This window comes from Thamnophis sirtalis, unplaced genomic scaffold (assembly GCF_051295495.1).
Source record: "Thamnophis sirtalis isolate CommonGarterSnake01/CBP01778 unplaced genomic scaffold, rThaSir2_p1.2 scaffold_3, whole genome shotgun sequence".
Taxonomy (NCBI): domain Eukaryota; kingdom Metazoa; phylum Chordata; class Lepidosauria; order Squamata; family Natricidae; genus Thamnophis; species Thamnophis sirtalis.
In genome coordinates this window covers 36,291,322-36,302,437 of record NW_028261383.1, presented here as the reverse complement: position 1 = coordinate 36,302,437, position 11,116 = coordinate 36,291,322, and positions in this window count along the sequence as shown.

The following is an 11,116-nucleotide window of genomic DNA, read 5'->3' as shown; positions in this document are numbered from 1 at the left end:
GCAGTCCATATTATTTGTTGCGTAGTTTTGGTCTCATGATGAAGTTTAAGAGCATGGTGGCTCACATGGTTACAACCCCAGGGTTTGTCAATCAACAAGCCCACATTCAAGACCCGAGTGATGCTGCATGATGGGGAGAGTTTCCATCATTTGCTCCACTTCTGACACAAATGTGAATGTAGTGATGAAACGGGGTCTGTCACACCTGGACCATCACATTTGTAGCTTATAGTTATTAGTTAAAGGTAAAGGTTCCCCTCGCACATTTGCTAGTCGTTCCCGACTCTAGGGGGCAGTGCTCATCTCCGTTTCAAAGCCGAAGAGCCAGCGCTGGCCGAAGACATCTCCGTGGTCATGTAACCAGCATTACTAAACACCGAAGGCGCACAGAAACATTGTTACTTTCCCACCAGAGGTGGTCCCTATTTTTCTACTTGCATTTCTACATGCTTTCGAACTGCTTGTTTGGCAGAAGATGGGACAAGTAATTGGAGCTCACCCCGTTACGCTAGGGATTCAAACCGCCGAACTGGTGACCATTCTGATCAACAAGCTCAGCGTCTTAGCCACTAAGCTCCTTTTATATAGTTATTATTCTGTACCAATTGTCATGTACCATGCCATTTAATTCCATGACATATACTCAGTGTACTCGTGGGTGATTACCGTGACAGGAATATGGTATGGCATTGAAGATCTTTCAGAGATAAGTATGAATTATTACATTACCCAACCGTAGTCCCATTAAAAAAGGCAGTAACTACCATCTCTTTTAAAATCCACTTTTAAATGTATTGGGAACAAAGCTTCCAAAAGATGGCACTGTGACTTTAGCCATCCCTAGTAACATTTTGCAGCTCCAGCTGGGAATTGGAGAAGGCTCCCCAAAGCAAGAACAGGGGCAATTGCACCTTGGTTTTCCGTTGCTGGCTTTTAATTAACACAACATCTTTGGAGACTTTTCAAGCAAAAGTCATTACACACCGGAGATTTACTGAAACAGCTACTAAGGAAACATCATAAGCATAAGCAGTGCAAGGAATGAAACTTGCTGGGATGACAGATCATCATTTCCACTGTGAAGTTGTTGTGAATGGAATCCAGGGTATAAATAAAGGTACCAAGAAAGGAGAATATTTGTAGCTCAGGCTTGAAATAAGGGTCCTTGGTGCTCTCTGAACTTGGTTGTTGTCTTGCAGATGTTTCATTACCCAAACTAGGTAACATCAGTGCTAACATCTGGACCATGCTGGCTCAGGAGTTCTGGGAATTGAAGCCCACAGTTCATAAAGTTACTATAAAGTTTCCCACCCCACTCTAGGTTAATTGCAAGCAGGCAATGGAGTCGTGCTGTGAAATTAGGCTGAAGCTGCCATAACTAAAGATGAAGCAAAATCAAATACATAGAGGACAAAAAAACCCAGGAATCTTATCTAAAAGATCCCTTTGGGGGAAGTAAATAAGAAGAAAACAAGTCCTTAAGAAAAGAAAGGGGGGAAAAAACCAGAACTAATTAAACTTCTTGAACGAGAAAAGAAACTTCTTCAAGGAAAAAAACAATTCAGATGATGGTATCACCACCCACCATCACCACATGCATCAGTTTACTCTTACTTGAACTGAACCACATTTGCCGTTTGGTTGACCATTCACTCCAAAGAGGTTTTTCCTCAGCTCTTCACAATCACATCGTTTTTACTACTGTGAATAACATGATATTGGCCAGTCCAAGACAAGATCATTTTTGAACCAGTTAAAAAGCACCACCAGTCCCAGCACAGATCCTGAACGATCACATCTTCCTACCTTTTGTCAAGAATGCTGCCCGTTTGTTCTACTCTCTGCACTCTGGTTTTTAATCAATTGGTGTTATGCCTTTGGAGAGCCTGTTTGGTGTAATGATTATGGCATCATGCCAGGAGATCGGGAGTCCTAGTCCTACTTTAAACATGAAGCCAGCTGGGTAACCTTGGCCTAGTCTCCCTCTCTCATCCCTAAGAGGCAGGACAAAGCACTTCCAAAAACCTTGCCAATAAAACTGCAGGGACCTGTCCAGGTAATGGCCAGGAGACAATACTGACTCGAAGGCAGGTGGGGAAAGAATACATCTTTTGGGGAACTCTTGTGTTGTCAAGGTGTAACAAGTTACCATACAAATGATGTTTTTCTCCTTCCTCTGCCTCTGAGATTGAAACGAAGATTAGATCTTTATAGTACTGAGCAGGTGGCTTCTGAATTGAGATTATGGCATCGTTTTTTAGGGCGGATTAAGGCTCACTGGTGCCCTAAGCACTGACAAATATTGGTGCCCCCCTCCTTTGTACATACTGTACAAACCTTCATTTGTTTTTTTCCTTCTCAACTTTATGGTTCCCCCTTTGGGCCTGTTGCCCTAAACATGTGCTTAGTCTGCTTAATGGTTAATACCCCACTGCATCCAAGCTCTGATTTCGGCATTTGTGTTTTAACAATTGCTACTCTATTTCTCCTATAATGTTGTCTTCAGTAGGGGATCTAATGCTTCTCGGATGTGAAATGACCCATTTCAGTCCATTTCAGTTTGCTGATGCACAGTCTTGACTTCGCTGCTCCAACAATAGCAGCTTTGCCTCAGTTTGGGTCTTCTGACACGACAAGTATGCAATGTGTACATATATTGGCAGCACTGAACTTTCTAGTTGTCTCGGACACATCAGCAACATGATTTCAGTGTTAATCCCGCCATGTCACAAATATCAGTGGTACTCGTACTTGCTCCCATCTCTTCCACTGTCCCTTCTTGGATACCTTCTGACTTGGAAGGCTCATCTTCTACTACATGGTAGTCCTTGACATCCAAGAGTTTGTTGAGTGACCGTTCAAAGCAGGGGTGGGTTCCTGCCAGTTCTAACCTCTTCTATAGAAGAGGTTCCACAAATCTACAGTGCAATTTAGAACCGGTTCCAGCTCCCTCCCCCCGCCCGTCCGCACATCATCAAGATGAAGAGTGAGAGGAGGAATTCTGGGAGTTGAAGTCCACGTCTTAAAGCTGTCAAGTTTGAACACCCCTGGTTTTTTTTCCTAAAGGGTTAGGGGTGCAAGGGTCTTGTAACTTGACAGCTTTAAGACTTGCGTGCTTCAATGCCAGAGTTCCTGAGCCAACTGTTTAGTTGCTAAGCAAGAGCGTTGCTAAGTGAGTTTCACCACATTTTACAAGCTGGCCATACCCACCCAGTCACATGACTGCCAAGCCACTCCCACCCGGTCACATGGCCAGCAAGCCACTCCTACAAAGCAGGCCACACCTACAGAAGAGGTTCTAAAAAATTTTGAAACCCACCACTGGTTCGAAGTTACAACAGCACTGAAAAAAAGGGACATGATTATTTTTCACACTTGCGACTGTTCCCCATGGTCAGTGATCAAAATTTAGATGCTTGGCCACATATTTATGATGGTTTTAGTGTCCCAGGGTCATGGGATCATGTTTTGCGACCTTCTGACAAGCCAAGTCAATGGGGGAGCCAAGTTCACTTAACAACCGTGTCACTAATTTAACAAGTACAGTGATTTACTTAGCAACTGTGGCAAGGTAGGTCGTAAAATGGGGCAAAACTCACTTAACAAATGTCTCACATAGCAACAGAAATCGGGGACTCAATTGTGGTCATAAGTTGAGGACAACCTGCATCATATTGACATTGCCCTGGTTCTCAATGGGCAGAATATTGGACTGGGTTACCATTCCAAAAAACAGTACAAGTAGTCCTCAACGTACGACCACAATTGAACCCAAAAGTTCTCTCGCTAAGCAAGACAGATATCAAGTGATGCGCCCCATTTTTTTTGCTTCAGTTGTTAAGCAAAACACTGTGTTAAGTAAATCGTGCAGTTGTTAATCTAGCTTCCCCGACTGACTTGGCTTGTCAGAATCCGGCTGGAAAAGTGGCAAATGGTGTTGACATGCCAGTTGCCAAGCGCTCACATTCTGATCACATGATCATGGGGATGCTGCAACAGTCGTAAGTGTGAAAAAAGGTTAGGTCAATTTTTTTTCAGTGCCGTTGTAACTTGGAATGGTCATTAAACAAATGGTGGTAAGTCAAGGAGTATCTAAATAGACATAGCAATAGCAATAGCAGTTAGACTTATATACCGCTTCATAGGGCTTTCAGCCCTCTCTAAGCGGTTTACAGAGTCAGCATATCACCCACACAGTCTGGGTCCTCATTTCACCCACCTCAGAAGGATGGAAGGCTGAGTCAACCTTGAGCCGGTGAGATTTGAACCACTGAACTGCAGATAACAGTCAGCTGAAGTGGCCTGCAGTACTGCACCCTAACCACTGCGCCACCTCGGCTCTTTACCGAGGACATGTTTTTATAAACTAGATATTTATGTTGTGGATTTTGTGAATTCTTGTACTCTGTCTCAGTATTTCTCAACCTCAGCAACTTGAAGATGTGTGAACTTAAACTCCCAGAATTCCCTCTCCTGCTGGCTGGGGAATTTTAGGAGTTGGAAGTCCACATATCTTCAAGTCACTAAAGTTGAGAAACACTGCTCTGTCTCAAAGTTGGACATATAATTTGACAAAAGAGAGCTGAGATAAAAGAGCTTCCTCTAAGTTTGGATAGATTGGTTAAATATATCTTGCAGGAAGAAATACAAGAATGCTGAGTTGAAGTAGATCACTCCTTTGTTAATTAGAGCCAGTGTTTTTCAACCTTTTTTGTGCAAAGGCACACTTTTTTCATGAAAAAAATCACGAGGCACACCACCATTAGAAAATGTTTAAAAAATTTAACTCTGTGCCTATATTGACTATATATAAAGTGTTTTTCCCACGGCACACCTTACACTATGTCACGGCACACTAGTGTGCCGCGGCACAGTGGTTGAAAAACACTGAATTAGACCACATAATGCTTCCTGATTTTGGTAGCTGTGTAGTACACATGAGCATACAGCACAGATGGCACAGATTTTATCCTGCTATTGCAAAGACCTGTTTGTTCCTTATAAACTAGCTTGGGACACTCCATTAAGCAGCATTAGCTTACAATCACTGCAATATACACTTGGCTTAAAGTTATTTATCCATTTTCTTTAGTAGTGACCTCATTCTCCCAACTATTATCTGCTTCTTCTTTTTTTCCTGCATTCTCCATTGTTATATAAGGCATTCACTGTTCCTCCACTGATTATGATTCAGGAATTTGAGCATAGGGCAAACGTTGAACACATTTGGTTAGAGAAAAGCGGAGAAGAAATATAAAAGACATGATGGTAGATATGTTAAAAATTGGCATACAAGGCAGAAGATCTGGATAATAGCTCAAGGGACATCCTACAGAGCAGTAGGATATGTGAAAAGGATCTGGGTATACTTGTGGATCACAAGGTGAACCATAAGCCAATGGGATAAGGCTGCCCTCCCCCCAAAAAGAAAATGCAGTACAGGTAGTCCTTGACGTATGACCACAATTGAGGCTAGAACTTCTGTTGCTAAGTGAGATACTTGTTAAGTTAATTTTGCCCCATTGTATGACCTTCCTTGCCACAGTTGTTAAGTGAATCACTGCAGTTGTTAACCTAGTAACACGCTTATTAGGAGGACCTGACTTCCCATTGACTTTGCTTGTCAGAAGGTCACAAAAGATGATTAGATGACCTCTCCCAGACACTACAAACTGTCATAAATATGAGTCAGTTACCAAGCATCTGAATTTTGATCACACGAACATGGGGCTATTGCTGTGGTCATAAGTGTGAAAAAGGATCATAAGTCACTTTTTTCAGTGCTGTTGTATCTTTGAACTGTCATTAAATGAACTTTTGTAATTTGAGGAATTTACTGGTTTTGATTCTCATTTTACTAAATATGAATTATTAATACTGGTACAACTTTAATTCCATCTCCCACCTCCAACTTGCTCTCACATTAATATTACAACAGTAAATTGTTCATCCTACAGTAGATGGATTGGAGGGCCAGGGAAATATGTCAGGGAAGACTTGAGAAACAGGGACAAGAGGTGGAGGAGAATAAATGAGAAGGCAAATAAGAGACTTAATCCCCAGATCCCCTGCCTGCCCATCAGCTGTGTGTTCTGACCTAGGCTTCCCCAAACCACGAAGCAGACTCTTTGTCCTGTCAAAAAACCCTTTTTTATTAAGTTACTGTGAATTCTGCTCATTCACATCCAGCAAAGTCTTTCAAGGGTGAATTTACAGTCACAGATCTTATCTAGCTTGGAAGCTACCAGGCCGATATTTTCAAAACTTGGCAAGGAGTCTCAGATTGTCACAAATCAATTAAGCTTACTAATTGTCTCCTGCAAACTCCACTCCCCTTTTGCTCCTCTTTTATTTGCTCTGGGAGGGGCCATTCATGGGCCACCTGTGGCCTTACTCCCAAGTCACCCCCTGTTCTTTAGCTGTTCCCTTCGTCTGGCACATGCGCACACTGGGAACAGGCTCCAGCTGTTCATCTGCCTCACTGATGTCTGACTCTAAAGGCAGCTGATAACTGGCATACAGCCCTGGCCCCATCTCTGCCTCCGACACAGAGCCCTCATCAGAGCCTTCCCCAGACTCCAGGACTGGCCCAGGGTTCCTCCCCAACCTCCTCATCGTCCGAGTCTGCTGCCAGCTCCACTGGCCACTGGTGGGCCACAACCCTGTGTGCTGCCCCGAAACCAGCAATTGCTTACCTGCTCTAAGGTAACCCAGGACCTGAGGCCCTTCCTCTACATTAACTGGAGCTCTTTGGACAAAAATGACGAAGTAGTCTTCAAGTTAAGATTGAGACAGAAGCAGAGCTTTGTCCTCCTCCTGCTCCTAGCGAATGAGCTGAGGCAAACATCCTGCCAGATGCTTCTGTGGTAGTGCCAGGAAAGCTGTGCTCTCCTTTCAGGAAAAAAAAGAACTAAAGTAGGCCACCCACCCCGCAGAAGCGAGAATTTTCTCCCCCCCCCCCCCAAGCTGCTTGCTAGTTTCAAGCAATTGAACCTCACAGGCCATGTGCTAAATAGTTATCCCTACTGGAGTGTTCTCAGGACTGGAAAAACATATCATGTTTTGTTTTTTTTAAGCAGCTTGTGTGTCCAAAACATCACTGTTTCCCCCAAGCATTTAACCAGCTGAAATTTTCATTCTGGACCTGAGCTGGAAAAGAAGGTATACGCAGAGAGAGAGAGTGAGAGAGAGAGATAGAGAGGGAGGGAGGGAGGGAGAGGAAGGGAGGGGGAGGGACGGAGGGAGAGAGGGAGGGAGGGAGGGGAGGGGGAGGGAGGGAGGGAGAGGGGGAGAGAGAGAGAGGGAGGGAGGGAGGGGGAGGGAGGGGGAGAGGGGGAGGGGAGAGGGAGAGAGAGAGAGAGAGAGAGAGAGAGAGAGAGAGAGAGAGAGTGTCCTTTTATGACTTGTGGACTTCAACTTGTGGACTTCAACTCCCAGAATTCCATGGTCCTTTTATGAATGGTGGACTTCAACTCCCAGAATTCCATGGTCCTTTTATGACTTGTGGACTTCAACTCCCAGAATTCCATGGTCCTTTTCATCTGGGAGTTGAAGTCCACAAGTCATAAAAGGACCATGGAATTCTGGGAGTTGAAGTCCACAAGTTATAAAAGGAGCGTGGTTCCCCACTGCTGATTCTGTAGCAATCTCTGAACAGATAAAAAGAAAGTATGTGGGAAGAATGGGGGGGGAGGGGGGGTTTGACAGAGAATAGAGAAAAAAATAGTAGTTCTCATGATTGGCATTCCAATAGACCTTTCCCAGGGTGCTTACAAACCAGTTCTGAAGTTATGATGGCTAAATCCCTTCCTCTCATCACGTGACCGCATGTTGGGCTTCAGCATTTATGGCCGTTTGCAGTGTCCTGCAGTCATGTGATGGTTTACGTCAGTTTTGCCAAAAAAAAATGGCCTTTAAAATGGCCAGAGGGGAACCATTGGTTCGTTTTGCAACCGTGGAATTCACTTCACGACTGGTGCTCATTTGACAACTGCGGTTTTTTTGCTTAGTGATCTCTGCAGCAAAGGTTATAACATCCAGTCATTTGGGTGACTTGTTTTAAAATCGCTACAACTTATCATCGTGATGGGCATTACAGACGTAAGTTGAGGACTACCTTTATTCCTTGCCCACAACTCAGCAACTTGCTCAGCAACCTAGAACTAAGGAGAAATTTCCTGACAGTTCGAACAATTAATCAGTGGAACAGCTTGCCTCCAGAAGTTGTGGATGCTCCAACACTGGAAGTTTCTAAGAATATGTTGGACAACCATTTGTCTGAAGTCAAAGGTGGTATTCAGCCAGTTCTGACAGGTTCTGGAGAACCGGTAGCAAAAAAATTGAGTAGTTCGGAGAACCGGCAAATAGGCCACCCCAAATGCCTCCCAGCCTATCTTCTTTTGTTGCCCTGAACAAGAGAACGGAGCTGGAAAGCAGGTTAATGGGGTGGAGAGGGAATGGGGATTTTGCAGTAACCTTCCCCCAGGAGTGAGGAGGGAATGGGGATTTTATAGTATCCTTCCCTTGCCATGCCCAAAAAGCCACACTCACAGAACTGGTAGTAAAAAAATTTTTAATCCCACCATTGTCTAAAGTGGTGTAGAGGTTTCCTGCCTAAGTGGGGGGAAGGGGGGTTGGACTAGAAGACCTCCAAGATCCCTTCCAACTCTGTTATTCTATTTTATTCTAACTCTGATCCCAGTCTCGCTAAGCTGACCACTTCATATTAGGGTAGAAGTAGAAACCAAATGAGGATACTAGACTGAATTATAACCGCTAGAGACAAGGCGGTCAAAATGTGAAGTCTGTTTAACTCCTTTTATGGATTTTGATGAGCAATTTCAAATGTTCCTCTCCTGAACCTTTTGCAAAGAAGAATTTATTACTTGGATTTTATTCACCCAAATTCCTGTTAACTGTGCTTGTTGGAAAATCCCAAATGTTCCCTCTCTTTTCGACCTTTCAAATAATTTCTCCTCCACGGTCTCCCTTCCATCCTATCCAAACATATTTCAGATCATAGCCTTTTTCTAAGATGTTGACGTTGGATCTTCTCCAGTGGTGGGTTTCAATTTTTTTTAGAACCTCTTCTGTAGGTGTGGCCTGCTTTGTGAGAGTGGTTTGCCAGCCATGTGACTGGGTGGGCGTGGCCAACTTGTAAAATGTAGTGAAACTCACTTAACAACGCTCTTGCTTAGCAACCAAAATGTTGGCTCAGAAACTGGTCTTTGAAGCACGCAAATCTTAAAGCTGTCAAGTTACAAGACCTTTGCACCCCTAACCCTTTAGAACCCCCCCCAGGGGTGTTCAAACTTGGCAGCTTTAAGACTTGTGGACTTCAACTCCCAGAATTCCTCCTCTCGCTCTTCATCTTGATGATGTGCGGACAGGCAGGGGAAGGGAGCTGGAACCATTTCTAAACAGTACTGTAGATTTGTGGAACCTCTTCTATAGAAGAGGTTAGAACTAGCAGGAACCCACCCCTGATCTTCTCCCTGAGGAAATGCACCCATCGATGGAAAAAGTCCCCACCTTCTGCTAAAAAAAGAAAGAAAAAAGAAAGCGTCGACCTGAGTTAGAACTGGTAAGGAAAAAAAGCAAGGAAATTTCTGTGCCAGGTACTAGTGTAAATTTATGTTAGCTTTCCCTTGTTTTAATTTCATGTTGTAACTTCTTGTCCAGAAGTATCCTCATCCCACATATTCTCAGATTCGCAATGCATGTGGCTGCAGCAGACTGGCAATTTGCAATGAATAAAATATGTCTGAAAACTTACCGCTGTGTTAAATGTAAGTAGGGTTGGGCAGAGAGATCCTCTCTCTTGAACACATCCTCCCCCCCTAGTCTGGGAAGCCTAGAGATAGTGACAGGAACTGACCAAACAGAACAGAATAACAGAGTTGGAAGGGACCTCGGAGGTCTTCTAGTCCAACCCCCCCCCGTTCGAGAAGGAGACCCTATGCCATTCCAGACAAATGGTTGTCCAGTCTCTTCTTAAAAGGCTCCACCCAGTGTGGGGAGCGCCCACCTCTTCTGGAGGCAAGGTTCTACTGCTGAATTGTACTCCCTCTTAGGAAATTTCTAGGCTTAGAAATTAGTTCTAGGCTGCTTCTCTCCTTGATTGGTTTCCATCCATTGTTTCTTGTCATGCTTTCTGGTGCTTTGGAGAATAGGTTGACACACACACACACACACACACACACACACACGGCTCTCTTCCTTGTGGCAAAACATTGGAACACTGCTAACGTGTCACTCCTTGTCCTTCTTTTCACTAGACTAGACCAGGCGTCTGTAACTTTAAACATTCAAAGAGCCATTGGGACCAGTTTCCCACAGGAAAAAGAAAAACACTGGGAGCCACAAAACTTGGGTGGGCGTGGCCAACTTGATGTCACTCAGTCCCAATCACATGACTCTCTTTCCCTCCCTCCCTCTTTCTGTCTCTTGTCTCTCTTTCCCTCCCCCCTCTCACTCTTTCCCTCTCTATCTCTTTCCCTCCCTCTCTTCCCCCCGCTCTGTCTCTCCCGCTGGTGGGGGGAGGCAAGGAACCTCTGAACTGGTGCTGGGTATTGGGAATCTGACCTCTGGATGCCGACAAGTGCAGGAGCAGTGCACCGAAGATCAGCTGGTCGTCGAAGAGCCGAAGGGGGAAGGGGGGCATCATAACACCAGTGGCTCTGCAGGAAAAACAACTGACATTTCGGAGGTGAGAGCGAGCCAACAACGATGCTGATGTTGCCTGTGGCAAGTGGGGCAGCGTCGCATTGTGGCTCTGCATCGTAATGGGCTCCGGGAGGAGAGGACCCTGTCTCCCCCATTGTGAAGCGTGCTAAATTTCACTTTGTTGCGCAAGACGCTGCTAGCGTAGCGGGCAGGCCATGGAGGCAGCAACAGCAAATATACCGCGTCGAAGGTGGAGTGCTGTTTCGGCAAGTGCAGGGGCGCTTCGCTCCCATACTAAGGCTCCAGCTAACACGACAGGGCGACAGCTCTTTCATCCCTCTGCTGCGACAGGGAGCTGCAGCAGAGGGACGAAAGAGCCACATGCGGCTCTGGAGCCACGGGTTACAGACACCCGGACTAGACGTACCCAATTCCTGCAACCGTTCTTCAT